Genomic DNA, 6,456 nt, shown 5'->3' with positions numbered 1-6,456 from the left:
TTAACACAGTATGCATGGTATGTACCAGTTTAATTGTTATCATTTATCATTGATTTTTATCTTTGCCATCCATAGGAAATAAATCGAAACATGATGCTAATGGAAATGGGAGGTAAAAAAATGGAAGCCATGTTGGTTTTTGCGTTATGCATAGAATACATTAAAGACAAGGTATTGGATAGATTGCGCCAAGCAATACATGGTTTACAGGACGATGATGTACGTTGGGTTTTGACTGTCCCCGCTATTTGGAGTGATCAAGCTAGGCAATTTATGATAAAAGCTGCTGCAAAGGTACCTGCAATTTTCTAAATTATAAGTGGTCAAATATGAAATGACATATATTTTATCAAGTGAAAAAAATGCATAAAGGACCATTTTTACTTGCAACATATCAGACGCATATTTGTGATTAGAAAAAAACAGACTGAAATAACAATAAAAACAAGCATACAAATATATAAATAAACAATGCCAACAAAATTGAATCATTTATTTTAGGTTTAATTTTACTGTAGATGAATTGTTTTGTAATTAATATTTACATGAATATTAAGTCGGATAAGAGTACTACAGGGCTCATGTTTACTATGTTAATTTATACATATCACGGACGAATCTAAATAAAATTTACTACATGAAAAATCTCATTGCAACACAGAAAATTTCAATAATATTTTTCTAATTAAAAAATGCAAAAATTGCTTTAAGTAATACAAAAATACACGGAAACTTGTCTATATAGACTTGATAACATTTTTTTCAATATTAGGCAGGCATTAGTAAAGATAATTTGAAGTTGGCATTAGAACCAGAAGGTGCTGCTATGTTTTGTAAATTTCTTGCGGTGGACAAAGTGGAACATGGCGATCAATCAGACCTTAAGGCCTTTGAAGAGAAAGCACAATTTATGGTAGTTGATTTAGGTGGTAGGTGAATGTTATTGCAAAAAGTAAAATAACAAAAGTACCGAACTCCGAGGAAAATTCTAAACGGAAAGTCCCTAAGAAAATGGCAAAATCAAAAGCTCAAACACATCAAACGAATGGATAACAACTGTAATATTCCTGACTGCAATTTAGATTTAAAGGAAAAAAGTCAATGTAGTAGTGAGAATTTCAATAACACTATTGCCGTTAGAAAAATACAAAAATACCAAATAACTTAAAGTTTATCACAAATCATAAATCGAATAAGGACAAACAACATTTTAGATATTAATGTATCTTTTGTTTTGTTAGGTGGCTTTAAAATATTCAAACGTTTGATATTTTTTCAACAGAATAGGTTAGTTGAGTTAAAACAGAGTTACTGTGATACTACAAGTTACACCTTTATGTGTGAATCCGACGTGGTAATATCTATATTTCTGTTAGAGAACCATGCAATCTAAGTCTATTTCCTCTGGCAACAATATAAACTTATGATATCTTTATACTTTACACTAGTTTCCCAAATTCAAAAACTCAAGTCAGATTGAAAGAATTAGTCATACTTTATTTCATTAAAAAGAATGGCCAACATAGATTTAACTTGTTGTGTTAGGAAGGGATTAATCATACTTTTAAAAACTACTCTGATTCGGAGAAAATACAATTCTCTGCAGAGATTGACATCATCAAGATTCTCTATTCTTTTATTGACGACATTTATATTACGTTTCGAGGACGTGTTTTTAAACAAATAATCAGCATTCCTACAAAAGATGGATTTGTTTCTTTTCTTGCCGACTTATTTAATTTATTCATATGAGACTTCATACAGCAGCTTCCCAGGAAAATTGAAAAGAAGCTTGCATTATCCTATCACTTCACGTTTTGCTATACAGATGATGTCCTCTCAATAAACAATTAAAACGTTCGGTTACTATGTTGAACACTGCTATTCAATTTAACTTGTAACAAAAGATACCACATATCCTGACTCACATCTTTAAATTGACAATGAGAGTAGGCTGGTTGAGAACAAATTAAAAGAGATAATGTTAGCTATCCAATTGTGAATTTTCAATTTCTTTGTAGCACCATTCTAGCAGCGCCTGCATATAATAAATATGGCGCCTGCATATATCTCACAGTTGATAAGATATTCAAGATCTTGCGTTTCTTATCATGATATCTATGAAAGTGACCTGGGACAGGCACATACAGAATGTGGAGGGGTTAAACATGCTAGCCGGTGCCAAACCATCCCTAAACTTTGGATAGTGGTGCAACATAGCAACACAAGAACAAACTGTATAATGCAACAAGTTTATTTCCAGATGTTTTATGTAGTCTTTTATCATTAAACAACTCTTTCTTCCATATGTTCCAATATTTTGAATAGACATGTACTTTTTGTTTACCATATTCTTTTTATGTTTAATTGTTTAAGATGATAGTACTTGATGTTCTTATATACTAAAGGTATGCTTATAGAACGTTAAACTTGGTCATTAAAATGTCCCCGTGACGAAAAAGTCAAGTAGTTTTCCTTTATTATTTCAAAACTTGAGGTTGAAAGCAACAACAGTAATACAAATACATTTTCCTTTATTGTCCTTATCATTGTCATATATCATCAACCTCTCGTGGCGTCAAATGTGTCTTTCAAATACAACCGTTTCAAGTTGTACTTTAATATCACTAAATGTTATGTTACACTAAAATAGATCCTATGTCAGGGCATCATCGTTGTACCATTTTGTACAAAGAATCAAGTGTAGTGTCATAGGAATGAGATTTATACTAAATAGTATTTTATATAAACCTTTGAATCTTTTAAACAGCATGAAATAACTTGGTTCAAGATGTCACCATTCTATTTAAGGTGGCACTATTGACATAACAGTATCAGAAGTACTCGCTACTGGACAACTGAAAGAAATCTACAACGCTACGGGAGGTGCATGGGGTGGAAACTATATCAATGAACAGATAATAAAAACCTTAAAAGAAGTTATTGGATGGGAGGTGATTAGAACCTTCAAATTAGAGGAATTATACGAATACCTTGAATTACTAAGAAATGTGGAACAAAGAAAACGTGGCGCGAAGCACAACTCCGAATTGTCATTGGCCATATCAAAAGACCTTTCAAAGAAAATTAAGATTCCCGATTCACACAAGCAGAGTGTACGATTATCGGGGAGAAGTATTAATCTATCGGCATCATTTATGAAAAGAATCTTTTCATCATCTGTTAATAAGATGACTAAACATGTAGAAGATCTTCTTCAGAAGAAAGAAACACATGGGGTGTCAACCATTCTGTTGGTAGGGGGGTATGCAGCTTCTGATTTTGTCCAACGTGCTTTTCGAGAGATGTTTGAGCAGAAGTATAAGATTATATTCCCGTTGACCCCAGATATGATAGTCTTAAAAGGCGCTGTTATCCTTGGTCATCTCGGAGAAGCAATCGTAGACAGGATGACAAAATATCATTACGGTCTAGGGCTTAGTGCAGCTGCAGTCTCAGGATGTAGAATATCAGTAGAAGAAGATAAGACAAAAACGTTTTTCTCGTTAATCAAGAAAGGTCAAACGATTAAAGTTGGTGATGTAGTTACGGAATACGAAGTCGCCATAAAAGCGAAATCCCAATGGGCAAGCATTGAAGTCTATACAACTGACGAAGACGTACCAAGGACAATCATTGACGAGGAACATTTCACCAAAGTCGGAAGCATTAATGTTACACTTCCACAATTCAAACACGAAAGCATCCTTATCCTCACTATAACTTATTGCGAGACAGAATTCAAAGTGATAGCTACAGATAAAACTACAGGTCGGTGTTTCGTTGGTATTTGCAGGTTCCTTGGAAAATAAAGTACCAAAATCAGAAAGTCACAACAGTTTTTTTAATGTGTGAAAGATATAATCCTTATATAAGTTTAATTTAACTTTTATTCAGCTTAAATTTGTATTTAATTTAACAGTTAGTAATATTTATTTTTTTCTAATTTATGGTGAAAGTTTGTTGACTGAATTTTGTACTTAATAGAAATAAAGAAATTATAATTCATTATAAAGAAATATTATTTAAGTATTTTAATGTAAAAGAGATAGACAGTTCAAACCAGCTTGTTTCCCTATACTTAACATTTTTTCTCGATCAATTCGTGTTTCCTTATACCATTCTACCCATTCGTCTTACTGTTCTACTGGACATTGAGCATGTTTCAACATACCATTGACATTCCGGAAATCAGCTCCTGTTCTTGCCAGCTTGTTACGTTTTTCGCATTAAGCAGACTTCAAACAGGCTTCTCAAGAGGACTTTACACACTAGCATTATTATTTACCCTTTTTAACTTTTTGTATACGAATGTCACTGATGAGTCTTTTGCTTGGCGTACACATTTTAATTCTGAAATCTATGATGAGTATATTTACCACCACGTTCCACTACATATCACAGAATAATTAAAAGTTTGGAACAGGATATCATGTCCATCTTCAAGAGCACCTGATATCCCCAACGATAGTTGGGGGTTGGTTTTACTTAAAATTAGTATTTAGTTTTTTAATTATTGTTATTCGAATTACTCTTCCTCCTTTTTAGCTCACCCTGCCCAAAAGGTCCAAATGAATTTTTCTCATCACTTGGCGTCCGTGATCCGTCGTCGTCGTTGTCGTCCGTTAACTTTTACAAAAATCTTCTCTGAAACTACTGGGCCAAATTAAACTAAATTTTGGGGTATCTACAAAAAATAGTAGTTTAAAAAATGTATCCGATGACCCCGCCCATCGACCAAGATGGCCGCCATGGCTAAAAATAGAACATGGGGGTAAAATGCAGTTTTTGGCTTATATCTCTGAAACTAAAGCATTTAGAGCAAATCTGACATGGGGTAAAAAATTTCATCAGGTCAAAATCTATCAACGGGTTACCGTGAAATTTTCAGATGTATCAGACAACCTGTTGTTGAGTTGCTGCCCCATAATTGGTAATTTTAAGGAAATTTTGCAGTTTTGGTTATTATCTTGAATATTATAATAGATAGAGATGAAATGTAAAAAACAAAATTGTTCAACAAAGTAAGATCTACAAATAAGTCAACATGACCAAAATGGTCAATTGACCCTTAAAGAGTTGTATCCCTTCAAAGTCAATTTTTAACCATGTTTTGTTAATTTTTGTAATCTTTTACAAAAATCTTCTCTGAATCTACAGAGACAAATTTAACCAAACTTGGCCACAATCCTCATTAGGGTATCTAGTTTAAAAAATGTGTCCGATGACCCACCTTCCAACCAACATGGCCGACATGGCTTAAAATAATACATAGGGGGTAAAGTAAAGTTTTGTCTATAATTATTTTTTGAACCGTTATAAATAGAGAAAATCTGTAAAGAGCAAAAATGTTAAGAATAATGAGCTCTACCAATTGTCCATATATGTCAAAACTTTTAGACAAATGCTTATAGGAGTTATTGGCCTTAAATGACAAATTTTACCGTTTTTTTAATTTTTGCCTTTTATCATGAAAACTATGATATTTAGAGAGGAACATTTATAATAGATAAATAAACTTTAAATTCCGAAAATTATCAGCAAGGCAATATCTATTAAAAGTCAAATTTTGTCGATATAGTTAATAGACTGTCACTCTTCATAGGAGTGATTGTCCTTAAATGAGGAGTTTTTTCAACCCCCTTTGGGTTTTGAGCAAAAACTGAAGAAGATAGAGTGAAATTAAACAGACTAAAATATTAGTAATACAAGATCAACAAAATAGAGATTTTTGTCATGTAGTCTATTCTCGTCTACAATGTTGGAGAGTGTCCTTTGTTTGATATGTACATAGACCAAGGTGAGCAACACAGGCTCTTTAGAGCGTTTAGTTTGTTATGCTGGTGTTCGCTTTATTTCGACCTAGCAGTTTTTAAGGTACCCTTGTTATCTTTCTCCTATTTTGCATACATTAACTTACAACTGTAAATCGACAGTAGGGTTCGGTAAGATCTACAACGTAACCATAATAACAAAAGAGAGGTGTAAAATTTATTAATTGAAAACTTCCATCAACGGTATTATTATCAACGTAATGGTGACATGACAGCAAAAAGGGTGGAAAGTAAAATTACTTTCATAAAAATTCGAAATAAAAAAAATTATACTGTGAATTCATTTTTTTCGAGGGGAACCAATTTTTTGTGGATTTCGGTAGTAAAGGTGTACCAGTCCAAGACTTAAAATTTTTACAGAAGTGCAAATTTCATACAGGTTTGTATAGAGGCACTAGCTAACCCACGGAATTCAATTTCCACGAAAAAAAAACCCCAATTTATAACCAAAAAGACATAAAAAAAAATAGCCAAATCTATCTAAGGTCAACTTTGCCTGAGGGAGTTGAAACCTTAGTTTCTTCAAAATTTCAAAATATATAAACGGACAGTTTGAGAAAGTTTTTTTATGAATCATGTCAGTACCGAGGTACTAACTACTGAGCTGATGATACCATCGGGG

Source organism: Mytilus californianus, unplaced genomic scaffold, assembly GCF_021869535.1.
Source record: "Mytilus californianus isolate M0D057914Y unplaced genomic scaffold, xbMytCali1.0.p SCAF_35, whole genome shotgun sequence".
In the NCBI taxonomy this organism is placed as follows: domain Eukaryota; kingdom Metazoa; phylum Mollusca; class Bivalvia; order Mytilida; family Mytilidae; genus Mytilus; species Mytilus californianus.
Note: the sequence above shows the minus strand (reverse complement) of the source record.